This window comes from Triturus cristatus, chromosome 7, assembly GCF_964204655.1.
Source record: "Triturus cristatus chromosome 7, aTriCri1.1, whole genome shotgun sequence".
Classification (NCBI taxonomy): Eukaryota; Metazoa; Chordata; class Amphibia; order Caudata; family Salamandridae; genus Triturus; species Triturus cristatus.
The window spans coordinates 236,913,293-236,925,718 of record NC_140590.1 but is presented as its reverse complement, the minus strand read 5'-3'; the positions used below and the strand labels follow the sequence as shown (position 1 = coordinate 236,925,718).

The 12,426-nt window shown below is 46.2% G+C and overlaps 1 protein-coding gene across 4 annotated transcripts in view; it reads right to left on the bottom strand.

Annotated features, from left to right (window-relative positions):
• Positions 1-12,426, bottom strand: part of MAG (myelin associated glycoprotein) — a 421,346-nt gene that overhangs the window by 222,766 nt on the left and 186,154 nt on the right. For 3 of the 4 annotated variants that reach the window (XM_085616103.1, XM_085616104.1, XM_085616101.1), the window contains exon 2: positions 3,050-3,104. The gene's annotated coding sequence lies outside the window, so the exon portion shown is untranslated. Of the gene's footprint in view, positions 1-3,049; positions 3,105-3,252; positions 3,390-12,426 lie in introns of those variants that run through there. The other variant, XM_085616102.1, reaches the window with a different exon arrangement.

Sequence of the window (12,426 nt, the reverse complement as noted above, 5' to 3'; positions counted from 1 at the left end):
GTTTATACTCGACTGCACGGGGAGAGAGGCTGCAGTTTTTACTGCAGGGGATTCATTTGGTCTCAGCCTGAAATCTTTCATCTTACTTGGATCCGCAGTTGGTTGAATGAGGTCCGTATGCCAACAGGATTTGGGACACCACTGGGAGTCTGGTAGAAACCGCTCACGGAAGTGGTCACCACGCCGAACTTCATCTACCAGCATGCAGCAGGTCCAAGCCCAGTGCGAGGTGTATCACAGTATGAAGCAGAGGAGGAGCTGAAACATCCAGCTAGTGGAAGTGGCTACAGTAACATCAGGAGATTTAAACCTGCCCCAGGTGCAATGAACTGCTTGAAACCAGGCACTGAGGAAAGCCTTACGGCTGAAACGCGTCTGCCACAGCGTTTCTTGAACTTTGATCCCTACGCGCTGTAAGTGATTTGCTGAATAAATTCCAATTGTTTTAAGCCCTGCATGTGTCGGGCTCATTCCGAGTAGTGAATGAGTATTGGACTTAATGTTTAAACCAGTAAGCAGGCACTGGTAACCGGCACGCCCTCTCGGTCAGGTGTGACACGTGAGCCGGCACCTTTTAGACTCTGTATTTAAATACAACTTGTCACCCCCCAAGCGGTTACATTACCACAGTGTTTATACTCGACTGCACGGGGAGAGAGGCTGCAGTTTTTTCTGCGGGGGATACATTTGGTCTCAGCCTGAAATCTTTCATCTTACTTGGATCCGCAGTTGGTTGAATGAGGTCCGGATGCCAACAGGATTTGGGACACCACTGGGAGTCTGGTAGAAACCGCTCACGGAAGTGGTCACCACGCCGAACTTCATCTACCAGCATGCAGCAGGTCCAAGCCCAGTGCGAGGTGTATCACTGTATGAACCAGAGGAGGAGCTGAAACATCTAGCTAGTGGGAGTGGCTACAGTAACATCAGGAGATTTAAACCTGCCCCAGGTGCAATGAACTGCTTGAAACCAGGCACTGAGGAAAGCCTTACGGCTGAAACGCGTCTGCCACAGAGTTTCTTGAACTTTGATCCCTACGCGCTGTAAGTGATTTGCTGAATAAACTCCAATTGTTTTAAGCCCTGCATGTGTCGGGCTCATTCCGAGTAGTGAATGAGTATTGGACTTAATATATATATATATATATACACACTGCAATGCTGCTGCCTGTCCTACACATATTCTTTGTGTGTAGCACAACAAACCTACATTACTGAATATTCTGTGTGTGTAGCACAACAAACCTACATTACTGATGCCTAAGTGTGGTAGTTGCATATGTGTACATATATATTACCTACTGGCGGTCACCAGTAGGTAGTTATAGTTACAACCTAGTTTCCATAGGAAAAGCATTTTTTGATTTGCTAATAACTTTGGCGTCATCTGACGAATCTTCGTGAAATTCTCCCAAAAAAAAAAAATATATATATATATATATGTACATATATGCAACTACCACACTTAGGCATCAGCAATGTAGGTTTGTTTTGCTACACACAGAGAATATGTGTATGACAGGCAGCAGCAGTGCAGGCTTCACCAGTACCCACACACACACAGCACCAGAAGTGTACGTTTTCCCTTTGCTCAGAGGTGGCAATTGTATTCCATTGTATTGATATCTATATAGCGCTTTCCAAACTCTGTGTGAGGCCTAAAGTGAATTGCGTCTGAACGTTTATTGTCTGTATGCACCTGTGTGTTCTGTGTGTGCATATGAAAGCCTGTTACTGTGTGCATGTGTCCTTCTGTGTGCAAGCACTAGACAAAAGAAAAGCTATTGGTTTTGTCTACTCTTGGCAGCCGAAAAGGACCAGCCCTTAGGGACATAAAAGGCACCTTTATCCGGCTCACTTTCCCCCGATAAGGGGGTTACTTGGCACTAATGGCAGAACCCAGATGCTTACTAACACTCCCTCAATGATACTCGTTGAGGATGAAAGAGTGACCATTAAACACAGATTCATTCCTGTAATGACTGCATTAGCCCACTAAGCCAGAACAACCGAGACATATCGAGATTTCTTTTCTTTACTTACTGGCTGGCTTCCATCCATCAGTATAGACCGTCGGGGCTTTATTTTGAACTAAGGTACGTCTGAGAATGCAGCATTAAATATAACATATTAATAGCATATTGTGAAAAGTGTCCCTGACGTGAGGAGCATTGATCACGCTGTCATGAAATTCACTTAAAGTGACTGACTCTGCCCTACAACCAATACAAAGACGTCCGCCTCTATATACTGCTGACGTATAACTGACTGCACCAGCCACGAAGTGCTTTCAGAGGCGTCAGCCTGCCATGAACCCCACCTGTCATATGACTGACCCTGCACCAGCCATGATGTCCTTTCAGAGGCGCCAGCCTGCCATGAACCCCACCTGTCATATGACTGACCCTGCACCAGCCATGATGTCCTTTCAGAGGCGCCAGCCTGCCATGAACCCCACCTGTCATATGACTGACCCTGCACCAGCCATGAAGTCCTTTCAGAGGCGCCAGCCTGCCATGAACCCCACCTGTCATATGACTGACCCTGCACCAGCCATGATGTCCTTTCAGAGGCGCCAGCCTGCCATGAACCCCACCTGTCATATGACTGACCCTGCACCAGCCATGATGTCCTTTCAGAGGCGCCAGCCTGCCATGAACCCCACCTGTCATATGACTGACCCTGCACCAGCCGTGACTTCCTTTCAGAGGCGCCAGCCTGCCATTAAACACGCCTGATTTTGCTCGTTACAAAGCTGCCTATATTCCCTATTGGACGGCATGCCTATTCATTGATCTATTGAAAATGCAAACCACAGAAACAAAATAAGGATTAGAGGCCAAACTAGACGGACAATAAATCCATTCTTGTACACTGCACTGGAGTATTGTGGCACTTCATGCGATGCGAATGGGGGACTGGAAAATATTTTTGAATATATTCGTTTCATAAAAAAGATCCAAGAAGAAAGATTCTGATACATGGGGACTCTAGGCACTCGACTGACAAACTAGAAATTCAGCACGTATATTGACAAAGTTGGCCTTACCTTTAATTTTCGATTTCAGCTTCAAGGGCAGGCATCCACAGTAAAATCAGGTGACCTAAAATAAAATGAAAAGTTGTAAATCCGCAACACTCAAATATGCAAATATACAAACAAACTCAGCATATTTTAGGCAGCTTCTTCTATAACAGTAGGGATACTAATCGATGCAAAAACGTGTGCGCGCATTACTTGCTAGACAGTACCTTTCCAGTCCTGGCGCTGGAGGAGCTCTCTGACCCCTGTCTGACCCGTCTCAGCTGGAGCGTGCAGACGCACCTTGCTTGCCCTGGCCCAGCCCTTCTGGCCAGCAGGATGGGGTGCTGCCGGCCACTGCTGCCTGTGGGTGTCGTGAAATGTGCTCTCTACATTTCAATGAGCACAGGAGCCCCCACACACATTCCTGTCCCCGTGCAGAGCTCCTCGACAATAACACAGAAGCAGATGCTCGCGGATGGCAGAAGGCTGGCAGTATGCACGCGCCGCTGTGTAGGTGTTGAGGTGGGTGTGCGCGCGGTGCTTCGCCTAGCAGGCACTGAGCGGCGTGCCATCTGTGGATGCGGAGCCCAAACGTTCTTACTAATGTGTGTATGTGACTTATAATGCACGTCTCTAGCTGCAAAGCAACTCATCGCCTTACAGGGGTGGTCTTTGCAGTGTTACGGAGGAGAGACGGGGTGCCCGGGAGGAGCGAGAGAGAGGGTCTTTGGGAGCCAAGGGAGGGGCGTGAAGGGCGTTAGACCGAAGCGGCTACAACTGTGAGTGGAGGCAAAGATAGTGGTGGGAGTCACTTCCGAAGCATTTCAGTAACAGGGTGCTTAAAACGTGTAAATAGATGAAAGTACAGCAACACACGGCTGCCGTAGCACGTGCACGCGGGTGGCGCCTGGCACGCTACTTGTGAATCAGGGGCGCAACTAGACCCGAGACCCTTTTTCAATTAATTCCCTCAGTACCACTCATCAACAATGCACCTCATCTCTCTATAGCACCTTTCTGACAAACATTTAATTTTTTTAATAACGCTACTCATAGTACACTCACACATTTCTGTGATTTGCATGGTACACGTTCTTTGTGGCAGGCACAGTAATCCTCTGCACTGTGTGGGTGGCAGGAGTGCCCATCTGAGTGCACTGTGAGCGATGCGAAGGGTGTGAGAGTAGGGTAAGAGGAGTGACTGTGGGGTGAGTGAGGTGACCATATGGTGCGGATGTAAGTGCAGAGTGGGATGAAAGAATGCATGGTTAGTGATGGGCTTGTTTGAGTGAAATTGAAGATTGAGCAGTGAGGGGGACAGGTGGATGAAGTGTCACATGAGTGCAGGTGAGTAGTGTGTTCGTGTGACTACAGGGTGAGGTACAAGGTGAACAGCGCAGGTGCATTGTGAGTGCAGAGTGATCGTTGTGAGTGCAGTGTGATTGTGAAAGTGAAGGGCAAGAATGAGGAGTGAGTTGTCTAAATGCAGTTTGCATTCCCAGACACTTGAAGTAAATCAGCATGCTATTGACGGTGGAATTTAGTTTCAGATATAGGTTAAACTATTGATATTATGCAGGGCTTTCAGTGGGATGAAAAAAACTGGGGGGTGTAGGAAGGGTTTCTGTTGCAGTAACCCCCCCACTTTTTGCTAGATTTCTGATGCACTTTGACTTGATGTTCCCTGGGTCCCTGCCAAATAAGGTTCCCAGGGCCTGAGTTCTTTACCAAAACTGTACCTTTGTACCCCCAATTGGCACCTCTCTGGCCACATGTAAGTCCCTTGTAAAAGGTATCATGGATACCAAGGGCACTGTGACCAGGGAAGGTCTCTAAGGGCTGCAGCACATATTGTGCCACCTTAGAGGCCCTGTACTTTTACACTCACACACTGCCATTGCAGGCTTCGTGTTTTGGTGCAGAGAAAAGTGAAGAGTCGACATGGCACACATTCCTGTGTCTAGAAATGGGTATGGGGTAGGTCGCACTCCAAGTTATAAAACAGTGTTTCTCAATTTCAATTCAAATTAATTGAAATTGAGAAACACTTGGAGTGCGACCTACCCCATACCCATTTCTAGAAACTGTTGCTGATCACCAAGGTCTGCACCCACTCCAAAATGTCGTATGAAGATATAGCCAACACCACAGTAAACAAAGCAGAGACATTTGGATATTCAACAGATGATACAAATCGCATTTACTCACTGATCCAGGAACCCGAATGCGTCGCATGTAGCACCGGATCTATACAGTCAAACATTAAGCAATTACTATTCGCAGCAAAAAGAGAAATCAACCTGCGACTTCATGCCAGTACGGTAATACGCTACCATAAAGTACAAAGGATCCCCAGAGGATTACAGATACCCCTCAAGTCTACTTTATGTAAAAACAATGCACGTTTTACCGAAAGATGGTATGGAATTTTGAACAAGTGTTCATTGGACCTAATTTTACCAATTGTTGAAGAATTATCTAGAGCGCTTGAAGAACTAGAAAAAGAAGTGACCCAACTCAAACAGGAAATTAGCCAAAAACAGTCACCAGAAGATTGGATGAAAACTTTGGAGGACATACATTTTCAATTAGACAAATAAACGACTGAAATAAATAAAAGGAAACTACGAAAATGTAAACGGGACACCGTGGATTATAAGTTAGGCGAAGTATACAGTTGGGCAGAAGCATACGCAACACGCAGACAACAACGACTGTTTGGGAATAGATCAACAGATGAAACATCTTCATCAGATGACTCTCAGCCTAGATCACACCACAGAGGACCACCACCGAGAAACATTGAACAGGATCAAGATAACAGACCTTCCACTTCAAGTTCAAAAACAACCAAGACTCCTTTTTTAGGGAGGGGCTGAGACGTGCCCGTCGAACCAGGAGGGCAAAATATAACAGAACAAGATCAACCAATAGCAAAGACGACCAGAAGCCAGAGAGTTTAGTCATAAATATTTCCAAAACAAAATTATCTACATTTCAAATCAAAACATTGCAAAAAGGCCTATCCTATGTTTCGACATACCAGTCTAACGAGATAGAAACTCAAATTTGTTTTTTTAAATTCATGAGAACCCTCCGACTAAAACATTTTTTACCAACATAATAACACCAAAACCTGAAGAACCACAAGGAACACTACTTGATTTACAACCCACAAGTACTTTTCAAGCGCTCATGAGTCATAAGGTCCATGACTCATTCGAGACAGTAGTTCAGAAGGATTTATGTGAGTTATTTAAGAACAATCAAACTCTCAGACCCAATTTGACTTTAAAAGAACGACAAGCCATAACCAGCTTGGCTAACAACGACAAGATGAAGTGTTGTACAGTAGACCAAGGTGGAGCTCTCGTAATTTTGGATATGCAATTTTACCTGGACAGCCTACACACTCATGTATCAGACAATACCATCGGCGAGAAAGCAAAAGACACACAATTGATGGACGGAATGAAGAACAAATCAAAACATTCTCCCCCAGTCAAGAGATCTGGGTTAAATCCATCATTCTTTTGCTCACCATGCCACCCCAGTTTAGACCTGGCCATATGCAAATCAGTCTTGACCCTGTGCCTCATGGGAACAGTCCAGCCCGAACTGCCAAGCCAGGTCCTCCCTGGACCAGAAACAAGCACCCAAGGACCGGTTTCGGGGTTTCACCATCTACATGAGACTGAATTCCAATCCAACTCGGGAATTCACTAGGGTATTAACAGTCATCGTGAACAAAGCTTTGGACATCAATGACCGTGACAAAAGATTTTTAATTAAAAGCAATCGAAATATACCATATCTATACATGATTCCAAAAATACATAAAAATTTGGACAACCCTCCATTCAGGCCAATCGTCAGCACAAGAAATTCAATACATGAGCCAATAGGCAAGTACATAGACCGACATCTACAGGCTAGCGTGCGGAAGATGTCAACGTATTTACAAGACACCACAGATTTCCTAATAAAACTTCAAAACATCTCACTAAATGAAAAAATTGAGTACACATTGTGCACTGTCGATGTGCAGGCTTTATACACTTCTATTCCTCATGACTTAAGGTTACAGGCTGTGGAATCTTTCCTTTTGGAAAGCGAGAAAAATGAAGACCTAAAAATATTCCTATTGGAACTCATGCATTTTACCCTATACCATAGTTACTTTGTCTGGTAGGACCAGTACTATACACAATTATCGGGTACATCTATGGGCAATTGTGCAGCTCCTGCCTATGCAAATCTTTTTATGCACAGGTTCGAACTCGATCACATTCTATCGAAATCTATCTTGACAGAGAACTTAATAGCGTACTACAGATACATAGGTGACATATTTATAATTTGGAAAGGATCTGAAACCAAGTTACTTGAGGCAATACGTGTGATCAATGAAGTTGACAACCTCGTTCAGTTTACACACAATATGGACAAGCAAAGAATTTCATACCTCAATGTAGACATTTCTATACAGGACAATAAATTGATAACTACAGTATTTACTAAAACTATAGATCGGAACAATCTACTTCACTTTTAAAGTTTCCATCAAATGAGTTTAAAACAACATCTCCCAAACTCCCAATTACTCAGGGTTAAACGAATATCATCCACTGAGCAGATATACCAGGAGAACAAAGAAAAGACATTGATGACATTCAAACATCTAGCATATCCAACAGCAGTATTAAAACAAGCAGAGTCCAGAGCTGAACAACAGAATAGAACTGAACTGTTAAAACCCAAAAGTAACATAAAGCCAAATAAGGAGAGACCGGTGTTTGTATCAAAATATTCCAGGAGCAGCCATAAGATCAAACAAACCATTCGTAAATACTGGCCTATACTACAAGCAGAAACTGATTTCAGGGGCATATTTAAGAATTTTCCGATATTTGCCTATCAGCGTACTAAGAACCTACAACAACTTTAACAATTAAAGAGCAACAAAACGATCTCTAACTACATGGGAACCATGACATGTCATAATTGTGGCAGCTGCAACAACATAATAAAAGGATCTACAGTTTCACACCCCACATCTGGAATCCCTATTCAACTAAAAGTGACAGCTACGTGTGATACCAGTAATATGGTATACTCTTTAAAGTGCCCATGTGGGTTACCTTATGTAGGGAAAACTGAACTGAAAATGAAGACACACTTAGTCGAACATAAGAGTAACATCAGATTAAAAAATATGAAGTCTACAATTGCTGCACACTTTTCGGAAGCCAATCACAATACTAGTCAACTTAAGTATTGGATATTGGAGCAAGTTGAATTAAAAGATGGAAGAGACAACAAGGCATTCTTGTTACAACGTGAATTACATTGGATTTATAAATTGAATTCTCTGAGCCCGAAGGGCCTTAATGAGCGCTTGGAATTTAGCTGCCATTTGTAAATAGTTTCAGTATACTGTGGTAACTTACCAAGGACCTTCTTTGTTTTTTGTATGATTACATGAGTAGAAATTCAGAGAATGCCGTAATTTATATTTCGGAGTATGGAATTCAGTCATCATCTGCATACCACGTTACATGCATTTTACTTTTCCCTTTCAGCGCACAGACGTGAAGTCAGCCGTTCGAATAGTATCATTGTTTAATATTTCTGCGCTAAAGTTTGTCATCGCAGCTAGAGTTTTGACATTTTTGAATTTTTTTACATTCAGGTTCATCACATCACGCTCACAACGTCTGAAGTATGCTTTTGCTTTCCATCACAGTCACGCGCAATGCACTTCCGGGTTACAAGATGTTAAATCGGGGTTAACAACACACACACTGAATCACCGCCACTCAGCACAACGGGTTAATGCTGAAGCCTCTCGGGGATATTTTACAGGTATGACACTGATATTAATCCTGTTATTTGCACTTTTGAATTAACTCACACGGGTATTGTAGTGGTTTAAATCACCTTTTTGTTTAGGGTTGTACCGACACGCGTTTTCACAGAATTATAGAGCACCTGAACACCATTCGAGCGCAAGGACTAACCGCGTTTGTAATAACCACTAAAGTTATGTGATTCTGGCAAGCAATACATTATGAGTACATAGAGTGTATATCCCGCTTTCACTGAGCACCCGAATAATTGTAACGAGCACATAGATTGGAAATTCCACTTTCATCGGACCCGTAATAAATTTAGAGTCTTTCCTACCGTTCACGGTATTAAAACAATTACTGTCTTCACGATAGGACTGTTATGTTCTGGGCCCTAGGCCCACATAATGAAGGAATGACCACCCGGACACATGGATAGGTGGTGCGGATGACTAGCCACGAGCACGTGCACTCGGGCCCTTTTATTAGCGGGGTCACCTGACTGGTGACGTCCGTGTTGGATGGGTGAGGGGGTGTGTGTGTGGGCCAGCCCTCGTGGGAGTGGCTGGCAGAAACACTAGACTGTGTCCAGCAGGACACAACATTCCTCCCAAATTTTAATAAAACGAAAAACAAACAAACAAAAGTCCAACCTATGGGAAGGAATGAGAAAACAACTAAAATAATGGAAGTCCCACAGTTCAGAGAGGTTGTTCGCAGGACAGCGGTGGACAGGTGCAGCTGGGAGCACCCGGACGTCTTTGCACATGTCCATACTTTAACCAGGTATATCTGGGGACGAACACGGTGCTGATGATATCCAGACCTTTCAGCTTCGCTTCAGTTGAGGGATGGTCCACCTACGTGATGTTCATCGGTCCAGCGTACTCTTGCTGTGGGCACTTAGTGTCTTATTGTTCAAAACATGGGTGCATCAGGAGCGTATAGCTGAGTCCACTGTAACACACCGGACGATTGTGTCGCTTGATCCTTTGACGACAGTCTTGACATTCTGTGACCTGATGAAACTCTCTGTTGGATGGCCTGGCCACTTCCTGGAATCCATTGGTGGGGCACAGTAAAGTCCATCTCTCACGCTCTGGGAGGACCCTTGGATGAGTTACCACGGGACTGCACATGAGCTCTGACTCCGGAGCCACCGCCTCGTCACTCATGCAAACTTCAGGGGTAGATGTGTCTTGGTCAGAAACATGCTCTCGCTACCAGGATCAGGACATGCGCCGGTTAAACAGATGGTCACTGTATTTTCGGATCGTGGCTTGTTCTGGACTCCAGGTATTGTACTTGATGCTCCAAGGATGGTAGTGATGCACATGACAGATGATGGGGTGGATGCCATGAGACGACTCGCACAACATGTGGTGATGACTGGCAGTGAGTAGGGATGACTGGCGAATCTTTTCAGTCGTGATACTCGTCGGACACTTGGTGCAGCTCTTCTGATTTGGCATTTGTGTAAACAGAACAGGGATGCCCTTTAGTTTACGCAGCCGGTGACAGGTGGCTGACGATCATTGAGAAAAATGACGTCCCCGCACCCCAGTGGCTGGCGTGTGTTAGAAGGTGCACTCTGGTGAACGGCGTCCCTTTGTTGACTCCCACTGCGCGCCAGTTGTCGTATGCTTTCCTGTAATAGGACCGTTACCGTCCTATAATTCTCCACTCCGTAGCTTTTCTGAGGATGTGGCGAGAAGGCCACGCAAACTTGTAGTGATCTACTGCTCACTCCAGTCGTGTTCTCTGGGCTTCGCATCTTCTCCCATCACGGACCACTCATCGGTCTGGTCCGGTCAGAAAAACTGGGCGTCTTCTCAGGTGCGTCCGCCAACTTCAGGGACGGTAGTGGGAGTAGGCATGCTTTGAGGGATCCGTATGTTTCGGCTGTGATTTCGGGTTGCTGTAGGGGGTAAATATCTCCCTTTTCTTGCGTCAGTAGTGGTGATGCGCCACTCGGAGCGCTGGACTCTCCTCCTGCCTGCAAAATGGAACGTTGCACACCACAGTCTTGAAGGCAATAGCGGGGGCACTCCCTGAATAATCTCTAGCTCCCTGCTGGGCATTGTGATGCAGGTTGGGTGATTCCGATCTCTCTTCCTCCTGCTTTCGGACCACATAGGGCCCCTCTCCCTTCTGGGAATTTCCTTGGTGCATTGCAGATGGCGGGTAACTGCCCTTCCGTCTCCTCTTTTCCTTGCCTCTGCTCTGGCAGCAGTGGTGCAGTATCCTTGCTTTTCTTTCTGTGGTGGTCACTCGCCACAGCTAGTGTATATACTGGCCTATCACTTTTCGGAGAAGTAGCCGCCAGGTTCTCTTTGCTGCGATGGGACCATTCTCTGACAGGTAGCGGGCAAGTGCTCGCATTTTCCATTAGAGCTTGTCACTGTTGCGTGACTTCTTCTCTCGGTTCACTACACTTTCCGCTTTCCAGGGCAGGTAATTTTCTGACTGGAAGCATTGGTAGTGGCATCAGGGTGTCTCTGTCTCTCTCCTGGTCGGTGGTCTCTCTCTCTCCACCAGCCTGGGGGATCTCTTCTTCTTTTTCCACCAGCCTGGGGGGGGGTCTCTTCTTCTCTCTCCACCAGCCTGGGGATTCTTCTCTCTCCACCGGCCTGGGGGGGGGGTCTCTTCTTCTCTCCACCAGCCTGGGGGCGGATCTTCTCTCTCCACCAGCCTGGGGGGTCTCTCACTCACTCCACCGGTCTGGGGGGGATCTCTTCTTCTCTCTCCACCAGCCTGGGGGTCTCTTCTTCTCTCTCCACCAGCCTGGGGGGTCTCTTCTTTTTTCTCCACCAGCCTGGGGGGTCTCTTCTTCTCTCTCCACCAGCCTGGGGAATCTCTTCTCTCTCCACCAGCCTGGGGGGTCTCTTCTTCTCTCTCCACCAGCCTGGGGGATCTCTTCTTCTTTCTCCACCAGCCTGGGGGGTCTCTTCTTCTCTCTCCACCAGCCTGGGTGGTCTCTTCTTCTTTCTCCACCAGCCTGGGGGGTCTCTTCTTCTCTCTCCACCAGCCTGGGGAATCTCTTCTCTCTCCACCAGCCTGGGGGGTCTCTATTCTCTCTGCCGGCCGGGGGGTTTCTCCTGTGCGCCGTGTCTGCTTGGGCTTTATTATTTCGCCGTCCTGTCACCTGCGCTGGACCTTGTTTGGCCCTTCGATACTTCCCTTGTCTGTATGCCCTTTCGCTCAGTTTGGTCTTTGTTTCAGTGATGACGTCCTGCTATCAGGAGCATGAAAAAGGTCTTCCCCTTGTGTAGGAGGGAGAGTTTCTAAGTTTCCTTTTCACTGCTAGGATAGCTTTCTTGGCTGCCAACGTTGGGCCTAGCAGTCAGGCGTGAGAATTAGCATTCTCTATGGAGACTCCGCCTGAGCTCATCTGCACCGCCTCTCTGTTAGAAAACAGTCTGAGTTGTCTCACTCTGGTGCAGTCGTGCATTGGTTCTCCTTAGGAATTTACGAGATGGCTGCTGTTGAGAATGGGACCCTTGGTAACTTTCTTGTGGGTAGGTGGCAGACCAATGACAGGTGGCGTGCACG